Below are 25,712 nucleotides of genomic sequence, written 5' to 3'. Positions count from 1 at the left end.
GGGTTTTACCAGGACAATCACATTAAGGGAAGAGAAATTTTCAATCAACTAGGAAGAAAAGGTTATTATCCCGGAAGTCCTCTTTTTTTTCTTTTTTCACCTGGATACAAGTAAACATCATGCGTTAAGAAGAAGGAAACTAGTATTTGCATATCCCAGTGGCCTAGGCACCTTGTTGGGGACTTTGGTCATGTGATCTCATTTGACAGTGTAATCAATACTGTGATTTTGATTTCTTCTTCCCTCATTTTACTGATGAGCATAAAGGAGAGAAGCTTAGTGACTCATTCACCGTCATTCTATTAATAAATGATAAAATGGGATTCAAACACAGGTCTGTGATTTCAAAGCATATGCTCTTCCCACTGCATTTGGAAAACTTTGCCTCCCAACAAACAGATTCCCTGCTTCTTGCCTCACCTCTCAGAAATACAAGCTCATTCTTTTATTTCTTAATTGAGGCAGGAATTCTCCTTCAAACTGGACTGCCCTGCTTCCCCTCAAGCAGAAACTCCCCTTTCATCCATCGTTTTCCTTTGAACATCTCCAGGGAATCCCATCTGCAAAAACACTTGGGATTGGGGACCAGCAAAGTTAGGGCAAAAGGACAAAATCCTTTTAAAATGTGCTTTTTGAAATGGAGGAAATGGACATTGTTTTTGTTTGTAATACAAATGAGTCCTGGCAGTTTGTGTTTAGGTTTAGTCTACGTAGACGACTCCTCAAAATGACATCTGTGTCCCCAAGGCTCAGGTTTGTCCTGGAATGCCTAGACTACAGGCCTCATGAGTGGACATTGCTCCACAAGGATCTCTGCGTCAGGGGATGGAGAATGTGGAAATGGACACTGAGCAGTTCTCAAGTCCTCGGCTGTCTTCATTTGCCTTCACACCAGCCTTGACGGCACAGGTGAGGGAAAAATTAAAGTGAGTGTGGGGAAAGAAATGTGACACTACAGATTAAATATGAGTTTTCTAACAGTCCAAAGGCCAACCAGATACAACCTACAGCAGAGCTTAATTATACCTACACAGTAGTTCCACCATTGTTTGCCCAATTCAGGATACCTCCTTTGCTGCTACTAAGGTATGTGGGGGGCTAGATTTCAGGATCACATGGACAGTGTATATGGATAGCTCGTTCAGGTTATAAAGAGACATGATGCATTCTTCTTACCACAGAACGCTTCTGTAGAGACCAGAATTGTTCTGCTCTTCAGATGTGCTGTCTCTCTTCTTGTCCAACAATCCTTCCTAGCTTTCTTAGTAGTGGATAACAGCCACCTCATTTTTTCAGAAATTCGGTATTACTCAACTTTATTAAACTCTCAACTTCTGAGAATACTTGATTTCTATGTGTTGCCTATATACACATTTTTAAAACTGCACGTGTCATCTTAATTTATACTTTATGATACTCTGTGAGAATGAGAGTCAAAAGTAAAATTCTCCGGAAGTCAGTATATGAAAGATTAAAGTTCTTCCTAAGACTGGGAAATTCGGGAAGATGGACTTTAAATGGGAAGCTTAGCACACATTGACTAATAACAAGAGATAGAAAAGAGAGAAGAAAACCTCTCAGGCTAGTCCTCGATGCACTGACTGTTAAAGAATGTTTACTTAACCAATTCTCTTTGTGCTGATTTCATGTTCATCAAGTAAGCTTCGGGTTATAATTTGACATCTCATATTCAATTATCTACAGAAAGAGAATGGACTGGTCACAGAGTATAGTTCTCTGGTTAGTGTGACAACTGCATTTCCCAATAAAAATTAATAAACTGGCGCTCAGTTTTGGATATCCACCTTGTGAGTTTGGTTTACATGAAACTGTCACTGAGAAATGCATCCATTCACTTGAGTTGACTAAAACTTCAAGCTCAGACAAGCTCAGGGCCGGATCATGTGCTGTGATCAATTCACCAAAATAAAGTCCCCTCCCAGGGATCTGTGCGACATCTAAAAAGTGAGCTGCTGGCTTGGCTCTGACAACACATCTCTCACAAACTGGGTCTCTTGACACATTTCTATTACTCTGTGCACCAGTGTTAACTGCTGCAGCCCATGAATTGTTGGCATCCTAGCCAGCCCTATGCACAGGAATTTACCACAAACAGACCATATTCTTCACATCTAATTGGGGGAAAATGCACTTTTGTTGTTTTCTCATGCCACTTATGCCAATTATCAATTGTCACTTTTAGCAAGAAAAATGAAACTCAAGATGAGAAAGCCAATAATCACTGCCTTCCCCTTACCACCAAGAACAGCAGGCTAATACATAAAAGATAACACTTTGAAAAATATTCTAGACTTATAGGCTTTTTCTAATTTATTATACATGTTTACTTTCACCAGTTTCGATTAAAAAAAAAAAACAAACAAGGTTATTTTCCTGTGCAATTTTTCTGTGTCTTGAACAGCTAAAAGCAGACAGATTTGCAAATCCATCATCAAGGTAAGGTATTGTAAATATATTTTATTTATGTTTACCCATGTTATCTAGAGAGTTGTTTGCTTTTCCCACTGTTTCTGGGGGGAAATGAGAGCTCTACTTTACAGGACTACCACAAACAATAATAATGTAATTTCATGACAGACAACATAAAGAAGCACTTTTCTATCAATTTCCAGGTGTATTTTGAATTAAATTAACCGATATTTATTGAGTCCCTAATATGCGTGTCCAGCATGGAGGAATAGTTTATATTCATGAAAATGTCATATTTGAAGTAGGTTTTATGAGTTTGTTTGGAACTGTCTTGAGAGAGAGACAGGTAGGGGGTGAGTAGTCATTTGTTCTCATGTTGCCACCATAGAAAGTTTCTTTTTCTGGGAAAAATGAAATAAGACCTATAAGCTTCAGTACTAACTATATCATGGGCAAAGGAGAATTAAAGTTTAACTTGAACATCTCAGCCATCTTAGGAGCAGTCCTGTTGATCGTCAATAGCCTTTGAAACTGACTCATCAAGGATGGCTACTGCCACGCACAGTCCTGTGGAAAGAGAGTATGCTTCCGTGGCTACAAATTGTAAGCAATATCACAGTTTAAACCCACTTATTCCAGTTCATCAATAAAATTGTGGTGAAAAGGGAGAAGGTTACATTGATGGTAAATGATATCCATAACAAAAGTGTACAATTTCTTACCTCTTATATTAGGTCTTTTTAAACGTATTGTGCTTATTGTTTCTATAATGTAGGGGATGATGTAGCTTCTGACAGGGAGGAGACTGAGGAGCCACAAATTCCTCACAGCCCTGGGGAGTGGGGCTCTGCATTTTCAGGCTGCCTTTGAAAAAGGAATGAGTGATCTTTGATAAGGATACAACTTGCTAGGGTTAGAGAATCGACTATGCCAAGAGTTACACTGTTCTCTTTCCCATGAGGAACCACAAAGCCCCTCTGAGACCTAAAAGATGCAATGTAGCTTATTAGAAACAATATTGAAAGTCCCACAGACTGAATTTTGGTAGCTTAGATATATTTTTCTTGGTTTATTTTGGTTTTCTTCTTTCTGTGGTGTTACATTTTTAATCTCCCTTCATCCACGTCATCTAACTCCTGTTTATTCAGCCTTTTTCATTAAGTCTCTATAATTCCAGCTTCTCTAGTATCTGTGATTTAATATACAGTGGGCATTAGCCATTAGCCGTTCTGCTTCTTAATAGAGCTCTAATGTCTTTTTATTTTTAAGTGTATTTTTCCAGGACCCATCAGCTCCAAGTCAAGTAGTTGTTTAATCTAGTTGTGGAGGGCGCAGCTCACAGTGGCCCATGCGGGGATCGAACCGGCAACCTTATTGTTAAGAGCACTGCGCTCTAACCAACTGAACTAACGGCTGCCCCTCTAATGTCTTTTTAGGAAATGATTTACCCTCTTTGGGTACAATCGTAGCTCGAGAGTAACTGTACGTACCCGCCTTATCAGGCTCCCATCTTTAAGTACAGCCAAAGAATGCACATGTGACCTAACATCAGCCTATTGAATGCTTTCATCCTCCATCAAAGTGAAGCAAGAACAAAAAAATGATTGACAGTCATATACCAGACTGCTCCAGCCATGCTATGGTATTTGTAATTCCTGCTTCTCTGATCTTCCGAGTTACCTGGAATCCTCCCCATTCTCACATCTGGCCTCCTACCTAGCATCCAACTGATTTTGGATGCTCTCATCAGGAACTGAAAGTTCCTGATAACTTTTGAAACAACTTCAGTTTTTGCTTCATTGCCCCAGTGTACTTCTGTTGCTTGTAACCAATATCCCTCACTAACATACTACATATATCAGCACAGATGCTTCTGAACTTATCATGGGGTGACATCCTGATAAACCTATCATCAATTGAAAGTATCATAAGTCGAAATACATGTAATACACCTAACTTACGGAACATCATGACTTAGCTTAATTGACCCTAAACTTGCTCAGAACACTTACATTCGCTTACAGGTGGGTATAAGTCATCTAACACAAAGCCTATCATATAAGAAAGTGCTGAATATCTCAGGTAATTTATTGAAAGCTATACTGAACGTGAAAAACAGAATGGCTGTGTGAATACTCACTGTTAACGTACACAGCTAAAAGTACGTGGGGCCTGAAGAATATTTGAGGCATTGAACTAAAATTAATTGCTGGATTATGGGGATGTGAGAGCAACAGGACCACCAATATCTCTCTTTTCTGATGAGGCTTGAGAATAGCTGGTAGAAAGCACTGGGGCATCAATGCATATTGATGGTTTAACAGGCCTAGTACTCATCAGCATGTCGCTTATGCGCTGTCATTAAGTAAAAAAATCATTAAGTCAAACCAGTGTAAGTCAGGGACCATCTGTACCTGCTTATATACTTTACCATAATTTTTGTAGCTCTATTTTGTCTCCCCCGTAGGACTTTACATTACAGAGTTAATATTTACTAAATGCTGAAAATCTTAGGATAATAGAAAACATAACCTGAAAGGGATTTTAAAAATAAGTTAGAGATGAAGAAACACACACGACAGCTAACGTAACTTGCCACAGTTCACATACTTAGCAGTGGAATCAGGACTGGAACAAAGATTCCCTGCTTCGCTGTTTATTACTTTTTCCACTACAACAAGCTTCCTTCTTGTTCATTAAGTGATTTTTTTTGAAAACACTAAGACTAAACTATGAATCATTTCTCAGAAAATATTCAAAGAGAATATAATATGCATTCAAATAAGGAGCCTAAGAGCAGTTACAGAGCACTCTAACAAAACAATAGACCTACATCTTCATTTTAGGATGTCATCCTGCAGAGCTAATGGGACACAGGAACTAATTCCCAAGAATGTGCCAAAGAAAGTAATTTCCCATAAGAACCCAAGAAAATATACTGCTCCAATGATGACTGCAATAACTGATATGCTATTCAAAAGCCCTCATTTATCATGAACTTTATAGAGTTATTTCCATACTGAATAGAATTTTTTCTCTCAGTTTCTTCCACGAGTTAGCTGCAATACTTAATGTCCCAGGGTTAACTCCAAGGTATCATGTTGGATTCAGAGTGACTATTTGCATAAGTGTAGCAGGAAGAAGTTGAAGGATTGTGCTGAGAGGTCTGTAATTCCTATTAGAGAAGAAGCCAGGAACATTGCTACAAGAGGGCTGAGCACACGTCCCTTGCAGTCCGTGCATTCTTTAACGTGGTTATGAAAGAACTGCTCTAATGAGAGACATCCTGTATTGCTCCTGCCAGAGATTTCCATCTCTGGAGTTTAAATCTAAGTCCAAAAGGAAATATTTCCTGTTCTGGGGTTTAAATCATCAACGTCAAAGAGCAGAACTTTTAGCTGCAATGTTTTCATTATCTTCCACACAGTTTCTATATTTTCCACACAACTTCTGTGGCAAATTAATAGTTTGTTCTTCTTTCTTTTGGCATGATTAATATGAACTATTTACAACAACATGTGAATACATCATGTCAATCTCCTGGCAAACAGATATATTATCTCCAATCAAGATGTCAATTATAACTACTTAAGTACATGCACCCCTATGATGGGCAAGGATTTAATCCTCAGGTATGAATATTATGAAATTCAGTGAAATGAAAAATGGAATAGCATTTAAGAGAATTTTTTATAATTATCCTCATATAGTAGTAGCATTGAGGTCCATAAAAGAACAACTGTATGTTGTTTTAATAGTTTCTTAACTCTGAGGCCAGAATTATTTAGAATTATATGCTATGTGTGAAACATGAAATATAATTAGGTTAACAAATCAGAGTCTTTTACAAGGAGGCTAGGGCCAAGAAAATGCTTGAGAAATTTTTAAGGAAAACAAAGTTGCCGTCAATGTGTTTTGCCATGGTCTACAAGGCCTTCTGAAACTTGGGGTCTGCCCACTCTGCCAGAGTATCTTCCATCACCACCTGCCTGACTTTCTTTCTCGATCTTACCTTGGGGCATTTTACCATTTTGCCCTATAGTATGGAATGAGTGGCTCTTTCTCATCATGGAAGTTCTCAACCCAACGAGGCTTCCTAGACCACCATAGCTAAAGTAGCTTCCTACCCATTCCCATCTTCATAGTTACTTTCTGCTCATTACTCTATTTGATTCATAGCAATAACATCAAACCAAATTATCCCACTTACCTGTAATTAATTTACTTATAATTTGAACTCTATGGAGGAACAAACATGAAACTTTTATTTTTTTCCAATCATTGCCTTCAACCTTGCAATGTTGAATTTTCCTTTCCTGCTTCTTAACAATAACTCAGGTAGCTCTCAAATTTGTTGGGGTTGTTTCCAGATATTAAAAATCGAGTCTGGTTGATTTTCAAACCTTAGTCTTATTCTCTTTCTCAGGATGTTTCTTTCCAGTAGCCTCCTTCACAACTCCACTCCATTCCTTCCTATATTAGGGCTTCTGGAATAGGGGATGAAAAGGAAAACAATGCGAAAGATAGCCAAGAGCTTTATGTAACTGGCTGCCTGTCGGTGGTTCTCACACGGTCACAGAGCCTTCTCTGGGTAACTCTACCTGTCTTTTGATGCTCTCCTTGCAGGAGGCCTCCAACTTCTGGTTCTTCAGAAAACCCTGAGGGATCCCTGACATAGTCAATCCCAATCTTGCTCCTTCCAGCCTTCCCATAGCAGCAGCCCAAGGGGTACAGCACAAAGCTCTTGGTTCCAAGACCTTCTCTTGAGGTGAGGTACCAGGAGGTCAGCTCAAGTCCACCTACAGTTTATAGTGTCTATTGGAACTGGGGGATTCTCATTTCTGTTGCAAGCAAAGGTTTGAGGACAGGCCACTTCCTCTCTCTGTTCTGCCATTTGTTTCTGATTTTTTTTTTCCTCTGTGTTAAAATGGCAGATGGACAAGTGCACGCATAAGCAAATGATCCAACAGAAAATGCGATGCAGTCTCACTTACTTGCAGGTACCCCCAATCTCCATGGGTTGCATTCTTGCATCTCTTCTCATTTGGCTTTTGGAGTTAACAAACACTCACTTGACTTTCAGGGGACACCTTACCAATTCCACCAAGTAGAGGAGAAGAAAACGCCAAGAACTCTCATTTTAAGTAGTGGATTCTGTCTCTCTCTCTATCCCCTCTCTAATCACCTCTAAGAGAGACTACATGGGAATGCAGTAAGGGGAGATGCCCGGAAGTTTGGTAGAATTAGTTAAAAAAAAAACAAACCCACAAGCCTTGAGGGTATATCTGTCTCCAATGCTTTACTGCTGTTTTTAGAATCTGGAGCACGCCACACATTTTTAACCTCAGATTTGGCTTTTAGCCATCAATTTAGGAGTAACAAAAACAAAAAAACTCTTTTACTCAGTATTCTGTATTAAATTTTATTTTACTTATGTGTGCTTGCTTTTTAGCACCTCCCGCCAAAATAAAAGTTTAAAGAGGGCAAGGATGCTTTAATTCACTACCATATCCCCAGCCTCCAGTGTAGGGCTTGGCACATATGAGGCGCTGGATAATATTGATTAATGGTATTCATGAAAGAATATAGAGTTTAAGGAAAGTTATAGTTTGAGGGTTTTACCACTACCCAGTGCTCAGAACAAGAAAAGGGTATCTCAGGTCTATAGCAGTGACCAGACTAAGTTTTCAGTAAAAAGCTAGTGACCAAACTGTAATGAGAATCAGGGTTTCCCCTTTCCCCACTTCCCTTTTCTTTCCCTCTGTCTTCCCTTCTTCCCACATTCAATACTGATGTCCCTGTGTCCTCTCTCCTTTCTTCTCTCCCCCTCCCCCTTCCTTTCTTTCTTTCCTCCCTTCCTCCCTCCTTTTTTTTCTTAAACAAGGAACAACAACAACAAAAATGTAGTACCTCATATCCATCTATGGGACAAACAGAGGAGATTGTACTAACTTAAGGTGAAATTGTGAAATGTTGGGAAACCAAAACAAGCTGAGTAGTTTAGAGAAGATCTTTGATATAAAAATGAGTTTCAAAGGACCTTAAGCAAACCAAACAGTAATAACAAAGAGTAATAACAAAGCCATAAACAAAGAGCTTAGCATTATTCAGACCTTTAATATGAAAAAGATCCTTGTCATATAATTGCTTTTTCACCCAAACTTTTAGGAGAATAATATTTCTTTAGTTCCTCCTCCTCCTTTTCTTTTTTCTTTTTTTTTACCTCAGAATATTCTCTTATCAAATTCACACTGGGGAAAGAAAAGTACTGTTCAATGTCTCCCTTGGTTCACTGCTGAATTCCCTCCTGAATTTTTTCTGTAGGCCCACAAATGATTCCTGATCAAGTGCATCAAAGACAGTGATATATTCTAAGTCAATTCCAAAAAGGAAAGTCAAAGGACTACCCAGGAGCTGCCAAGAGCAAGCACACTATTTTCACTGAGAGTGCATAATTATTTGAGATGGCCTTCAAAAGGAGTGTCTAATGATAATGGAGTGGATGGCAATCCTCCCCCCACCCCAAAGGACCTCTTTTTACTGCCGTGGAATTTGGGTTTCTAAAATGGTCCCTTCTGAAAATACTTCCTCCTTTTCCCTTCATTGCTTTCCCTTCATGTAGGTCATTCTCCTAGGCCACGTGAAGCAACCACTCAACACTTTGGCAACTGCCACACTTGTAATGAATGATCTTTGAATCCTCCTTCCCACTTACTACATCTAAGCAATTACCAAATTGTGAAGTTCTACCCCAAAAGCAATTCTCAGCTCTGTCCCACCACTTCTCCATCATCAAGTCAGTAAAGCACATTGTAGGAAAAAAAAACTACGCATCAATGTAAAAGAGTATTTATCATTTAGCGCATACCCTTCCAGGTATCTGATTCTAGTCTTTCCTTGTGCTTGAGTTATTTTACAATTCTGTAAATTTTAGATAACTAATAACAATGCACAATTATTGTCTATAATTATGTAAATTCTGTCCAGTGGAAAATCAGTTAACTTTCCTTCCTTCCTATTCACCCTAATGAGGCCAATTTTACCTCTATTTGCAGATTTATTTCAATATTCCTTATTTATAAACATGTCTTTTAAAATTCTTCCTTGGACTTGTAATACCTCACCAGTTTCCTTATTAATGAGTTAAAATCTTTAACCTCTACTCATTTTTATATCTGCATAAAAGTTACAATCTTACCTTTCTAAAAACAAGCGTATTTAACATATTCAACGATGATACACTGTCACTTCTTAATATTCAAGGTCATCAGTATTTCCCCTTTGGCCATCCTACTCCCCATGTAAACTTTTTGATATTAAAACAGTGTAAGTCTTTATTCTCTGAGTACACAAAGGGAGCTTTTGTTTCTTTTATCTGGTTCTTGGCCCAGACTATGTATCTGTTCATGTCTTGTTTAACTCCACAGCTGGACCCATGGACCAGTGGGTACACTGGACCACTGGGGCAGTCTGGATTTTATAGTCAAGAAAGCACCCTGTGTCTATGGAAGTCTGGTTGTGTACTGCCAAAAAAGTTATTCCTCATTGGTGACAGCAGTGTTTGGGAATCTGGTTTTATGATCTAACTATTAGCTCATCTCTGTCAGGATATAATAGGGATCTGTAAGGTGAGAGAAGATGAAGAATCAGGTTAGCTTTTTTTATGTCTTTTTGACATATATAAACTCAACTCAGTCAAGAAAACATTTTATGCTCATGGAAAGTAGAACATCCCTTTGAAATCTGCTCTACTGAGTTTTTATGGTTCTGCGTTTACTGTTAACCTATGATTAAGGTTATAGAACGAAAGCTGCAAGCTCTCAGCAAATCTGTATATGTGTAATTGCAAAAAACCTTTACCTCTCAATGTGTTTGACATTTTCCTACCTCCGGAGTACATAAATTATGAAGTCTCTCAAATCCAAATAGCTCCATTCTAATTGGTTCTTAAAGAAAAATGGTACTTACGTAACTCAAATATTCCTAAATTGCTCAAGAAATAAAGAAATTGGACATGTAAAAAATTCTTACAAAAACCTCAACATCAGAAGTAGGTTTTGTATAAAAACACAAGTTCACGTAATAAAGTTGAATCTTTTACAAATTAGGCTGGTTTGATCATTTTTGGGTTAACAACATCTATATGATTCTTCCCTGTTTTTATCAATGTGGTTGTATGTTTGCTCATGCTGCATAACAATATTACCACAAACTTCTCAGCTTAAAGCAACACACATTTATTAACTCATAGTTTCTGCTGATCAACCAATGTTAAGTTTATCAGGCCTACTGCAGTAAGGGAGAATACCACCTTACGAGATCTTACTAATGTCTCAAAATGGGGAGAGTAAGGGAGGTTAATTACAGGGTTTGAGGATCAGGGATTAAATGGTTGAAAGCAGGTTTGTCAAGACAGAAACCGAATTGAGACAGGGGACAGGCCTTGACATAATAATTTAGGATTGAGGGACACAGCAAGGGCAGCTTCCTGACATGAGTCTTTATAAGTAAATGTTTTTTGTTTGTTTGTTTTTTATAAGCTACATATTTAGCCAAGTGAGCAATCTATTATTATGATAGGAGATGGAGCTGTTTGGCCAGATGAACAAACTATATGGATAAATTGTTTTTTAGGAATTTCCTAAAGCAAATAGTGAAATTGTTTATTGGTTTATAGCTTTATATTCCTGGGCAAGAATTTCCTGGAACAAATATTAAGTCAAATTGATAGAGGGGAAATTAGCTCTCAGTCCCAATCACGAAGCTATGTGAATACAAATGGTCTAAATTCTTTTTCTTTCTTTTCTTTTCTTTCTTTCTTTTTTTTCTTTTTTTGTACACCCAAACTACCTTCTCTTACTGGATTTTCAGTAAAAATACCAATCATGTCAAAGTTTCCATGCAGACTCCTAAAGAGCACAGCACATCTGGACCCAGACGTGGTGGCCATAGAGACCTCCTCTGTAAGGTTTGGAGGCAGGTTGAGCGCTGGGGTGGTGGAGTCTGGGGGATTGGGCTGTCACTTTGCTGGGTGTTTGTGTCCTAGATGCTGGGCTGGGTATACAGGTGGCCACTGGAAATGAACAAAGCAGTCAAGGCGTTCCAGGTGGTGATTGCTCACTGGTGGCTCATGGGCCTTGTGGTGGGGCTGGGGTCCTCAGCCTTTTTATGTTTCTGCAGGTTCTCAAAGTGTGCTAAGGACTTGAAGTGGGAGCAAATGGTCTAAGTTCTTAAGTTAGAATTCTGATAAATGATTTTCTAAGTTAATTTAACCAAGATTCTTATTTAACTTTAAAACCTTAGACTATACTTAAAAGTTATTTAATGCTATTAAATAGACACCTAGATAATTCCTAAGCAAAATATAACACTGAAATGTGGTCACACAACATATTTTTAATATATATTCTTTGTCTCGTATAGTGGATATATGTGTTGGTAATGTTAATGATTGTGTTCCTTTTGCTAATTTCAAAGATGAAAAATGGATTGTGTGACTCTAGAGGGTTTTATGTGTGTATTTATGAATTTTGCTAATTTTTTAAACTGTGCATGATAGATACTTCTACACTCCCAGTTTTCTCTATGAAATAGAAATTAATTAATTTGGTTAGAAGTTATAATTCACATAGATAATAAGGCTACACTAAAGCAATAATAGCAGAAAAGTCTGACTGGGAATGCAAGGTATGGTGTTTTCATGGAAAGGAGAGTAGTTTTGCCCTCAAATAAAAAGTCTGGTAATTCCAGAATGTGAAAAAGGATTGCATAAGTCAAATCTTGAATAGATACAGAAACTCATCTATTGGCAGAAAAAAATATTTTTTTTTTTATTTGCATCAAACTGCAAGTAATGAGTTTGAAAAGAAGTAATAAAATGTATTCAAATTTTGATGAAGTTCACTCAGTTTTGATGGGTATATTGGTAAGATAATTTAAAAATGGAGGGAGCTCATGAATCCTTTATCACTAAATAATTAACGCAAAACTAGAATTTAGTTTTCTATATATTAAAATGACAATTTATCTTGAACCATTTGGCTTTCTCTTAACAAGAGGTATTGAATAGGAGCAAAATATGCCACCCAAAAATATACCACTTTGACATACTGATTATTTTTAATTAAACTTACTTGAGAAACAGCCAGTGCAAGAAGGACATGCTGACCTCCATTTTGTTGCCCAGCAGCAGGGATTAAATCTCCCCTGTGAAAGGTACCTTCCCTGTACCAGGAGGGTAGAAGGTATCCTTGTCATCACAGACAGGGAATTCATGGCCAAGAAGTCTGTATAAACAAACCTTGTTACTTACTAACTTACCACCATCAACCCAAACTTTGTCTTGTCAAATCTTCACAAATTTATTGTTTTTTTGGTCTACAAGGCATAAAAGTTGCCTCCTTTGGTCACTTCTTTGAGACTCATATTTTTATGGGTTCCCATATGTATGAAATCAAACTTGTTTTTCTTCGGTTAATTTGTGTTATATCAATTCTATCATTAGACTAGCCAAAAACCTAGAAGGTTTGAAGGGAAAAATTTTTTTCTCCCTATAGTAGTAAATGGTTATTCTTTTACATTCTGTGTGATCTGTTTGCATGGCAGAAATTCTATATCCCATCAAAATAGGTTTCTGGGTCTTATGCTGACTTTGTCAAGTCCTTGATTAAGTGTCAACATATGAAACCCCTAAACCTGTAGAGAATTTTTATAAGAGTTTATTTGAGCCCAAACTGATGACAATTGCCAAGCAGCAAGATCTCAAATGCTTGGGAGAATAGTTTTGCAGCTCCTTTTATGCATTTGGAATTAAGGAGGGGACATAATGAAGATTACTTAACAAGATTATGTGCTCTCTTGAGGGTAGTTGTGCTTCTGAAAAGAGGCATTTCAAAGGTGTGTTAACCTAGATGCACAGAAACAATGGATGGGGCTTAATTAAGGCAAAGATAAACCTTTCACTAAATGAATGATATGCCTGTGGTGTGACTATCCACCATGACCTGTCCATTTAGGAATTTACAATCAGATCACCCTGCAAGGTTACTTTCCAAAGAACACCTTTTTTATCCACATAAGCAACAAAAATAGAGAGTTCCTTATTTCTAAAATAGCGAAGATTCCTTTCAATTGTGTTACCTTCCTTTTGTTATTTATAATATTGTGTCATCACTTTGATTAGTAGGTAGCCAGTTTATTGCTTCTCAGGCAGACCTGATCTGTTTTAATAGGTGATTTAAAGCACTCTGATAACTCTTTTGATTTTGCTTTCCCACAATCATATCCTAAAGTTAGAAAAACTAAATTCTCAGGTTTGTTTTTTCTACACATAAAACTTCTTTGAAATTTCCCTTAAGGCCCCTAAAACTTCATGAAGATTTGCTCTTTTGCTTTATAATAGAAGTGATGACCAAAATAATTGTTTCTTGACATATTCTATAATTCCTGATTAGTTCAACACTATTGTAAGAACTGATCAAAGGAGTTGTCAAAGGGCATATTTTATAGATAAAATACTACTTGTATATATGTTTCTGAGATGGTACACATTACAGAATGAATTAGAAGGCCCTAGAGATTCATCAGTGCTTTCACTGTCCATAAACAATAGTCTCCCCCTATCCGTGGGGGATACATTCTAACACCCCCGCCCCGCACCAGTGGATCCCCGAAACTGCACAGAGTACTTAACCCTGTATATACTATGTTTTTTCTTATACATACATATGTATGATAAAGTTTAGTTTATAAATTAGGAACAATAAGAGATTAACAACAACAACAATAATAAAATAGAACAATTATAACAATATATTGCAATAAAAGATATGTGAATGGCTTTGAGCCACTTTCAAGTAAAATAAGGGTTACATGAACACAAGAATTATGATAGTACAACAGTGAATTTGATAACAGAGATGGCTACTAAGTGATTAACAGGCAAGTGGAGTATATGGCATGGATATGCTGGACAAAGGGATGATTCATGCCCTGGGTGGGACAGCACAAGATTGCACCACTCAGAAAGATGTGCAATTTAAAACTTATGAATTATTTCTAGAATTTTCCATTTACTATTTTCAGATTGTAGTTGACCGTGGGTAACAGAAATCCACAAGTTAAAATTTTTATCTTCAAATAAGGACAATCTCACAATTTCATGGAAAGAACTACACCATGTACTGAATGCTGAATATCTGATCCTTCTTCCCCAATCAGTTCCCACAACACTGGTTGTCAGATTTATACCCCACAGATGAGGACATGAACAATTCTGCTTTGGAGAAAATAATAGGCCCAACAACCTGCAGACACTGACATTTAGAGGTTCCTCTAAGAATGCTGCCAGGTCTCCACTCATCATCCACTAAAAGGCCCACCAATCAATAAGCTCCAGGCACTTGCACAGAACTTCCAATTTTTTCATGTCTTCTTCTTGAATATACATAAACAGATACTCAAAAATCACAAGACATTTGACATGATAGTGATTAAAGCAAAAAGGGGAAAGTGGGACTGAAAATAAACAATGCAAGTTTAAATTAAAATTAAAAGATATTAATATCCTTAGAAATAAAAATATATTACACATCCATGACACAAGAATGCTATGAAGATGGAACATTTAAAGAAAAAGTCTTAAAAATAAAAAATAATAGTTGATACAAAAATTTCAACAGAAGAGTTAAAAGAGAAAATTAAGAGAAAAATCAAAAATATAGTATAAAATAAATGGGAAAAGGAGATAAGAAAATTAAAGAATCATTCAGAGAAATCAAACACCTCACTAATAAGAGTTTTGAAAAAGAAAACAGAGAATCTTACCAAAGAGACAATACAAAACTTGTTGATAAAAATAGCAGATTGAGCATACCCACTTACTTTTAGTCTCTCCCTAACCCACACCAAAATGACTATAAAGGAATTTGTTTTTAAGTACATAAATATAGTGAATGAAAAGAGAAAAAGCACTAAAATTTTGGAAGCTAGAAAGCAGAGAAATCAGTGGTAAATGACTAAACAGAATGAGGAAACTCAGTCAGAAAGCCAAGATGCAATCTGATTTTATTGCAGAGCTCCCAAAAAGGATAAGGAACTGGTCAGATGCCACGTAATTCTCTACATTGGGTGAATGTGTGTGTTGGCAGTGATGAGAGGTATTAGGAAGAAAGCACTACTAAAAATAAGTACTTAAAAAAAATAACCAGTTAAAACTTTCCCCAATTGAAAGAAGTCTGGAGATTTATGCTTTGCAGAGAGTAGAAAAGATGATCTCTGGCATATCCAGATGATTCAACAACTTGCCTCACCATGTACTCAGATCTTCCATTGAGCCTTTTAGTGCCTCACACTTAAATATGAACAGGCAAATATCACCAGATCTCTCTAAGAAAAGTCTTTAACATGAAAGACCAAAACAAACCAAACAAAATCAACTCAGTAAAAAGATATTTGTTACAAAGAAAACCTTCACAAAATCTATCAATATCTCAAATGGACACAAGATATGTAATCATAAAACAAGTAGGATTCCATGAAGGTGAGGGAGAGGAGAAACAGAAAAAAAAAGAGCTTTTGAAAATTAAAAATTATAGCAGAAATTAAAAACAAAAACTCAACTAAAGAATTGGGAACATTGAGAAAATCTCCTAGAAAATTAAAAAATATAAAAATGTAAACATAAACATATATCTGAGAGAAAGAAGAGTCTTAGAGAACCAGTCTAGGAGATCCAATATCTGAACAATAAGCATTCCAGAAACAGAGAAAATGGAGAAAAGGAAATCACAAATAAAATAATTCCAGAAAATTTTCTAGATGTCAAGATCATGAGTTTCCAGATTGGCAAAGTCTCAGCACAATGGATTAAAACAGATCCTCAACAAGGCCTCATAATAAATTTCAACACACTAGCTGGCTAAATAAAAGGTGGTTAATATTCAACAGAGGGAAAATATAAGACATCCAAAAAAATTCAGAAATCAGAATGGCAACTGGAATTCTTAAAGAGCAAGAATGGAACTTCAAAGACAATAAAATAATGCCTTAAAAATTAACAAGGGAATGATTTTAAACCTGGAATTCCATTCTCAATCAAAGGATCAATTTGATATTCAGATAAAATTAAAATATATTCAGGTATTCAAAGTCACAAAAAATGTACTTCCCCTGTAACCTTTCTGAAGATAATACTGGAGGATGTGCGCTACCAAAATGAAAGAGTAAACTAAGCAAGAGGCAGACATGGAATGTAAGAAAAAGAACACCAATTCAAAAAATGCAAAATGAATACCTAAGAAGTAACTGGTCCTTCCAGGGGGATAGTTATAGATCAGTTAGGAAAGTTAACCAGTCCAGGCTCCAGAAGAACTCTCTCTCAAAGATGAAAGTGATCTACCACCTGATGCTTCTGAACATACTGAGAGATTTATACGCGCAAAAGACTTTGAGTCTGAATTAATATGTACAAAGAAAACAATGCAAATGAAAAACTAAGACAAATATTTATCTGTGAATAGTATTAACATGATCATAATATAAACATTGAATATTCTTCTTAAAAACATTATGATACTTGGAAGATGAGGTGAATAAGAAATGATTGGATTTTCTAGTCAAGATGGAGAAGTAGGTAAATGCTGTACTCACTTCCTCGTAGGACTACATCAATTACAACTAAACTACAGACCAATCATCATAGAGAATCATCTGAAGTCTAGCTGAACAGAAGTCCTACAATTAAGGACATATAGAAGAAGCCACCTTGAGACTGGTAGGCGGGGCACAGACAAGGAACAGGCTGGTCCCACACCACCTGTGATCATTAAAAATTGGGAGGTAGGGCCAGCCCAGTGTTTCAGATGGTTAGAGCTCCATGCTCCTAACTCCAAACACTGCCGGTTCGATTCCCACATGGGCCAGTGGGCTCTCAACCACAAGGCTGCCAGTTCAACTCCTCGACTCCTGCAAGAGATGGTGGGCTCCACCCCCTGCAACTAAGATTGAACACAGCACCTTGAGCTGAGCTGCCGCTGAGCTCCCAGATGGCTCAGTTGGTTGGAGTGCATCCTCTCAACCACAAGGTTGCTGGTTCAACTCCCGCAAGGGATGGTGGGCTGCGCCCCCTGCAACTAGCAACGGTAACTGGACCTGGAGCTGAACTGTGCCCTCCACAACTAAGACTGAAAGGACAACAACTTGAAGCTTAACGGACAGCTTAGCTGTCCTCCACAGCTAAGATTGAAAGGACAACTTGACTTGGGAAAAAAAAGTCCTGGAAGTACACACTGTTCCCCAATAAAGTCCTGTTCCTCTTCCCCAATAAAATCTTAAAAAAAAAAAATTGGGAGGGATATCTTGGCTGCAGAGATCCTCCCTGAGGAGAGAGGGGTCCCAGCCCTACACCAGGTTCCCCTGCCCAGGGTTTCAGTGCCGGAAGAGAATTACCCATAACTTCTAGCTGTAAAAACCAAGGAGATGGTGGCTGATTGGGATGAAGGGCGGTTGCAGTCCCAGGTGCTCCCCTTGGAGGGCCCACACCAGACTTATTTGCTGATGGGCTCACTTGCTCTGAGCTCCATCACTGAGGTAGCAGCTCAAAAGGCACCAGGGCATACGGGAAAGAAATGAATTGTCTAGCTTCAAGGTGAGGGCTGGAGGGACAGCTTTCTCCTGGACGGAGGAGCTGGCAGAAGCCTCTGTTTCTCTACTGAGCCATCCAGCTCCCTGCATGCAGACACATGCAGACGCCATATCTGACTCTACATCAAACTAGCTATCCCCTCATCTGCCGTCTTAGTTATTCCCTCAGATCCCACCCTACCTAACTTTTGGGCACACCAAAGCTGCTTCCAGTCACTTTTCCACACAAACCACCTGCCTTGGCTCATGTTGCAAACTTTCCTAAAATCTGTCAAAGGTTCACAAAACTCAAACAAGCAGATTCTGGCTTTGGCATGTCTTATACTTCTGGCTGAGCCACCCTAAGTCACCCTGCACTACTGACAGCCAGCCTTGGTTCATGGCTTGGCCTCTCAAGGAACCTCCAAGCACAGTGCAGGCAGTGGCCATCTCTGAATTGTTTTGTGGCTCATGCCAGGTGGCTCCAGGCAGGGGACAGACTGTGGCTGACCTTGGCCTGCAGAGGGTCACCTCTCAGGAGGCCCCAGGGCTGGTAGGCCCAATGGCCAGCTTTGGACTGGAGCATCACCTGACTACCTCCAAAAATAACACACCCTAAGGTCCACTGGGCAGGCACTAGAGCCCCATTAAAGTGAACCCTGCTCCATAGGGTCAGCCCCTGTATAACAGGTCCTCCACTATAGTCACAGCCAGTCCTCACAACCAATCAGCTGAGAGTCAATCCTTCCCAAACAGCAATTAAGGCTCAATCACAACAGGAGAGCACACAGAACCCACACAAGGGACACCTTTGGAGTACTCAGTTCTGGTGACCAGGGAGACTGTGCCACTGGGCCCCATAGGACACCTACTATTAATACATAAGTCACTTTGCTAAGGCCAGGAGGCATAGCAGCTCTACCTAATACATAGGAACAAAAACAGGAAGGCAGCCAAAATGGAGAGACAAAGAAACATGTCCCAGCTAAAAATAACAAAACAAAGCTCCTGAAAAAGAACTAAACAAAATGGATACAAGCAATCTACCAGATGCAGAATTCCAAACAATGGTTATGAGCTGCTCAGTGATCTCATGGAGAACTTCAGCAAAGAGATAGGAAATGTACAAATGGAGATAGAAAACATAAAAAAGAACCAGTCAGAGCTAAAGACTACAATAACAAAAATGAAGAATACATGAGAGGGAATCAACAGTAGATGAGATGAAGAAGAGGATCGAATCAGTGATTTGGAAGATAGGGTAGCAGAAAACACCCAATCAGAACAGCAAAAAAAAAAAAAAAAAAGAATCCAAAAAAAAAAATATGACGAGAGTTTCAGGGTCCTCTGGGACAGCATCAAGTGTACCAACATTGGCATCATAGGGGTACCAGAAGAAGAGAGAGAACAAGGAATTGAAAACCTATTTGAAGAAATAATGACTGAAAATTTCCCTAATCTGGTGAAGGAAATAGATATACAAGCCCAAGAAGCACAGTCCCAACAAGATGAACCAAAACAGGCCCACACCAAGACACATCATAACTAAAATGCTAAAGGTTAAAGACAAAGAGAGAATCTCAAAAGCAATCAGTTACCTACAAGGGAGGTCCCCTAAGACTACCAGCTGATTTCTCAACAGAACTTTGCAGGCCAGAGGGATTGGCAAGAAAAATTCACAGTGATGAAAAGCAAGGACCTACAACCAAGATTATTTTACCCAGCAAGGCTATCATTTAGAGTCGAAAGACCGGTAAAGAGCTTCCCAGACAAGAAAAAGCTAAAGGAGTTCATCATCACCAAACCAGTATTACAAGGAATGTTAGAGAGTCTTCTTTAAGACCAAATAATAATAATAATAATAATAATAATAATAATAATAAGGCAATAACTACATATTTATCAACAATTACTTTCAATGTAAATGGAATAAATGTTCCAATCAAAAGACAGCCTAGTTGAATGGGTAAACAAACAAGACCCTTACATATGCTGCCTACAAGAGACTTACTTCAGATCAAAAGGCACGCATAGACTGAAAGTAACACCACGGCTGTGGCGGCCCACTCTCCCTGACACTGGGGACCTCATTCTTTTCTCTTGAGGCCTGATTAGATGAGGCCCAACCACATTATGGAGGTTATCAAGTGGAATTCCTATATGAAAAATACTATAGACAGGTTGATACAGGCAATACTGGAAGGGTATTGGCTTCTGATGTTGCTGCTTTCCTGACAATATCAGAGATTCCAGACTTGATAGATGGGAAGATTTGAGATTTAGCTGACACAGATGGCAAAGCTATCCTGAACAAACAAGAATTCTTTGCTGCTTTTCTTCTTGTGGCATGTGCCCAGAATGGATTCGAGGTTTCACTGAGTAACTTGAACCTGGCTGTTCCTCCACGAAGATTTTGTGATACCAGTAGTCCTTGTTAATCAGTGGAACCTCTGAAACTGAGCTTCCACGGGCTATAAAACTGAAGATAAGGCCAAATATGATGCAATTGTTGATAGTTTAAGCCCAGTAAATGAATTTCTGCCTGGTGATAAAGTGAAACCAGTGTTGTTCAAGTCTAAATTACCTGTGGATATCCTTGGAAGAGTTTGGGAGTTGAGTGACATTGATCATGATGGAATGCTCGACAGAGATGAGCTTGCAATTGCCATGTTTTTGGTATACAGCAAGGTGGAGAAAAAGCCTGTGCCAATGTCCTTGCCTCCAGCATTGGTGCCACTTTCTAAGAGGAAATCTTAGGTTAAATCGCCTGCAGAAAAAGCTAAATATGATGAAATCTTCCTGAAAACTGACAATGACATGGGTGGATTTTTGTCTTGATTGGAAGTCCGTGAAATCTTCCTGAAGACAGGTTTACCTTCTAACTTACTAGCCCATATTTGGGCATTATGTGACACAAAGGACTGTGGGAAGCTTTCAAAAGATCAGTATACCTTGGCTTTTCACTTAATCAATCAAAAGTTAATAAAAGGCATTGACCCTCCTCACATTCTTACTCCTGAGATGATTCCACCACGAGACAGGGCCAGTTTATAAAAGAATATGATAGGATCAAGTCTTGTTGCAGATTTCTCTGCTATTAAGGAGCTAGATACCCTTAACAATGAAATAGTTGACCTATAGAAGGAAAAGAATAATGTGGAACAGAACCTTAAGGAGAAAGAAGATACTGTTAAACAGGGGACATGCGAGGTTCAGGATCTTCAAGATGAAGTTCAGAGGGAGAATACTAATCTGCAAAAACTGCAGGCTCAGAAACAGCAAGCACAAAAGCTCCCTGATGGACTGGATGAGCAGAAAGCCCAGGTGGAGGAGCAGCTCAAGAAAGTCAGGAAGAAATGCGCTGAGGAGGCCCAGCTGATCTCATCCTTGAAAGTTGAATTAACGAGTCAAGAATCACAGATCTCCACTTATGAAGAAGAGCTGGCCAAAGCTAGGGAAGAGCTGAGTTGCCTACAGCAAGAGACAGCAGAACTGGAGGAGAGTGTTAAGTCACGGAAGGCCCAGCTGGGACCTCTTCAGAAGCACCTGCAGGATTCTCAGCAGGAAGTCAGTACTGTGCAAATGAAACTGATGGAAATGAAAGAGCTGGAAAATCATAATAAGCAATTAAATTGGTGCAGTAGCCCACACTGCATTCTTGTAAATGGCGCTACAGATTATTGTAGCCTGAGCACCAGCAGCAGTGAAACAGTGTGGGGACAGAACCCAGAAAGCAGTTTCCAGGCTCTCGGCCTCACATAGAAAGGTGCTGGCTCAGCTAGTAAATGGCCATCAACTGTGATTGGATGGCCATCAGCTGTGGCTAGTTGGCTGTCAGCTGTAACCAGTGAGCCATTGGCCACTAATATAACTGCTGTGGCTACGCTATCAGAAGAAATGGGGGCTAGCAAGAAGATGGTGGCTGGCAAGTGCAGACTGCTGTTAGGATGGCGGGTTGCAGATTATGTAGATCCTGCTTCCTGTGTCTCCAGCCCAGCCACCAGCGAGAATATATTGGTTTGACTCCCCTATCTATGGCTCCGTAGATGTTCCTTTTTGGCCTCACCATATCCTGTGTTCTTGTGTGGGGAGCGGGACCAGAGACCCCTCAGGAGACCCTGCACAACAAATGGCGCAGCGAGCAGCGTCTCCCTTGTGACAAACAGCCAACCTGAATGAGAACGCTCATTTGAATGAGAAGGCCAGAGCAACCGTAAGTCCATACACCAGGAGTCTCCAGCAAGAAGCAGTTCTGAGTACTGCTTTCTGGTATGACTGATGAAAACGAAGTGGTGACCGCAGCTGTTAATGAAAAAGTTTGTCCTGAATTTACCAGTGACAGACATTGAAAAAAAGAAGATCCATTTATTGTAGAATCAAGGTCACTGACAGACGAATTGCAGATACAGACTTGGATTTTTTTTCCAGTCTGATCCTTTTGTTGGCCGTGATCTTTTCAAGGATGATCCTTTTGGGAAAACTTGAGAGGTGATCCTTTCAAAGGTTCAGATCCATTTGCATCTGATTGTTTCTTCAAGCCATCTTCTACTGATCCCTTTGTCACTTCAAGTACTGACCCTTTCAGTGCAGCCAGCAATAGCAGGAATACATCGGTAGAAACATTGATGCACAATGATCCTTTTGCTTCTGGTGGAACAGTTGTTGTTGCAGCTATAGACCCTTTTGCTTCTGTTTTTGGACATGAATCATTGGAAGGTAGATTTGCTGACTTCAGCACATGTTCAAAGGCTAAAAATGAAGATCCTTTTAGTTCAGCCACACTGAGCTCTGTCAGCAGTGTGGTCATTACAAAAAATGTGCTTAAGGAAGCATCAGTCAAAAGTGAAGGTGAACCCCAGCACTGCCACCAAAGAGCGAACCTCCAACAAAACCCTGCCCAGCACCACCTATATCCCTCTGAAGAAGATGTGATTGAATGGGCCAGACAGGAAGAGCAGAGGCTTGCCCGACTCAGCAACAGCAGGAAGACTTAGAACTGGCAGCTGCACTCAGCAAATCTGAGATTTCAGAAGCATGAAGAGTTCTCCAGTCCTTTGTCAATCATACAACACTCTTCTGCCTGAATACTGAAGCTATTTACAGTGTGTATCAAAACCACCTATGAGCATGGGAATACAAAAGGAGGTTTGAGATTGCTGTAAATATGGGGGTGGGGGGAAGATATTTCATGAAAATGGAAACAAACCAACAAAAAAAGTCGTGGTAGCAATGCTTATACCAGACAAAATAGACTTTAAAACAAAAGCTATAACAAGTGACAATTAAGGACCCAGTAATCCCACTTCTGGATATTTATCTGAAGAAACCCAAATGCTACTTTGAGGGGATGTGTGTATCCATATGTTCGTTACAGCATTGTTTACAATGGCCAAGCTGTGGAGGCAGCCTTGGTGTGTGTCAATGGATGAATGGATAAAAAGGAGGTGGTACATACAGACAAAGGAATATTGCTTGGCCAGGGAAAGGAATGCGTTCTCACCATCTGCGGTGCCATGGATGGACGTAGAGGGTGTTGTGCTGAGTGAAGTATGTCACACAGCAAAAGACAGATGCAATAGGATTTCACTTACATGTGCAATCTAAAGAACAAAATAAATGAACAAACAAAACAGAAACACACTCATAGATAGAGAACATTTTGACGGCTGCCAGATGGGAGGGGGGTTGGGAATGGGTGAAAAAGGTGAAGGGATGAGAAAGTACAAATTGGTTGTTACAAAGTAATCACGGGGATGTAGGGTATAGCATAAGGAATATAGTCAATAATATTGAAATAACTTTGTATGGATCAGATGAGTACTAGATTCATTGGGGTGATAGACGGGAGGGCGGTCAGGTGGGCAGGATGAAAAAAGTGAAGGCATTAAGAAGTACAAATTGGTAGTTAAAAAACAGTCATGGTAATGTACAGTAAAGCAGAGGGAATATAGTCAATGACATGGTAATACCTATGTATAGTACAGGCAGGTTCTAGACTAGTCAGGTAGATCACTTCTTAAATTATATAAATGTCTAACCATTATGCTGTACCTCTAAAATCAGTATAAAATAATATTGAACGTAAACTATAATTGAAAAATTTAAAAGGGGGGACAAGGCAAAGGGGAATAAGAGGTTCAAATCTCGAGGTACAAATAAGTCATGGGGATGCAATGTACAGCATAGGGAATGTAGTCAATAATATTGTGATAGCGTGGTATAATATCAGATGGTTGCTGGACTTATGGTCATCACTTCTTTAGGTATATAAATGTTGAATACTATGGTGTACACTTGAAACTAATATAATACTGTATGTTAGTTATATTTTAATAAAAATTTTAAGAAAATTAAAGAATAAAATAGGTAGGCTAAAAAAAGAGAAAGAAATGATCGGTGGTAGATGACAATCTAGGAAGATGTGCAACGTCTTCATTTCCAGGGTGAAATGACAATAGTTAGAGCCTAAAACTAAAATCCAGCAGCGGTCTAGAACATATGGAAATATGGATATAAACATCAAACAGAAAGGGGCTGGGAGAAGTTGCCTCTGAAGAGGTGAAAATGGAAGAATGTTTAATTTTAATAAAAATAAGAAAAAAGAAAACAAAAATATTAACCCCATAGTGAAGGAAATATATTTCTAGATTTAAAAGCTAAACCTAGAACTTAGCACAATTGATGAAACTTCAGAACAACAAGAGGATAAAGAGAAAAAGCTTCTGGAGAGTATATGTAAGACAGGGTGGGGAAAGGGACACACATGTTAAGAGCAAGAGAGTCCCCAGTTCCTCAAGAGTCTTCAAAACTCTGAGGCAAAATTATTTCTTTCTCACAATTTGTGCTGAACGAAACTATCAATTGAGTATGGGGAGAAAAATAAAGATAATTTCAGGCATGCAAGATTTCAAAAAAAAAAAAGTACCACCCTTTCTAAAAACACTAGAGAAGAATGCGCTGTGCCAAAAGGAGAGTAAACCAACAAAGAAGAGGCATCAGGAATTCTTAGGAAGACGTGAAGAAAATCCCAGGGTTAACAGCTATGTAGGAAGCTTGGAGAACTGAGGGCTCCAGGAGGATATTTCCATGGGAAAACAAAATAGAAATGATGTACCTGAACTACTGAGGTTTAGAAATCTGCAGAAGAGCTTAGCTTTTACATAACAAGAATAAAATAATTGTTCAAGGAAGGTAACAGGACACTATAATGCTTAGTTATAAATATTTTCAGTCGTAACTAAAATCGACTACTGATTGAATTCTTTTTAAGTTGTCTCCTTACTTTTTTGAAAGAATAGAAGAAGGGGAAGAAAAGGGAGAAAAGTGCACTAATATCTAAAATTAAAGGAATACCATTATCACATAATATTTAAGCAGATGGAAGAAAATCCTAAAAGACATGAAAGTGGCTCCTCTGTGATATGAGACTCAGATAGGAAAGGAAAGGCAGGGAACTGGCATCTGTCCTTGTATTTCAGTTTTTAAACTATTTACTTCTACTTTGAAATTTTTTTCAATTAAATAAAGAGGATTTCAACAAAGAAAAGTCCTCTGATGATATAAAATCTTTTTCAAATCAGAGATGAGATCTAATGGTGTTACCTGCAAAAGGAAAATAAATGTGTAAAATAATATGAATGTTTTGAAGGAGACGTTGCAGA

The 25,712-nt window shown here is 38.7% G+C and overlaps 1 pseudogene across 1 annotated transcript; it reads left to right on the top strand.

Annotated features, from left to right (window-relative positions):
* Positions 1-825: 825 nt before the first annotated feature.
* LOC308510228 (epidermal growth factor receptor substrate 15-like) lies at positions 826-23,089 on the top strand (annotated as a pseudogene). The gene is made up of 4 exons: positions 826-909; positions 2,423-2,457; positions 20,191-21,764; positions 22,218-23,089. The product of its transcript is annotated as an epidermal growth factor receptor substrate 15-like (transcript).
* Positions 23,090-25,712: the final 2,623 nt, after the last annotated feature.

Source organism: Rhinolophus hipposideros (genome assembly GCF_964194185.1).
Source record: "Rhinolophus hipposideros genome assembly, chromosome: 18".
In the NCBI taxonomy this organism is placed as follows: domain Eukaryota; kingdom Metazoa; phylum Chordata; class Mammalia; order Chiroptera; family Rhinolophidae; genus Rhinolophus; species Rhinolophus hipposideros.
This window is presented reverse-complemented; position numbering and strand designations above follow the sequence as displayed.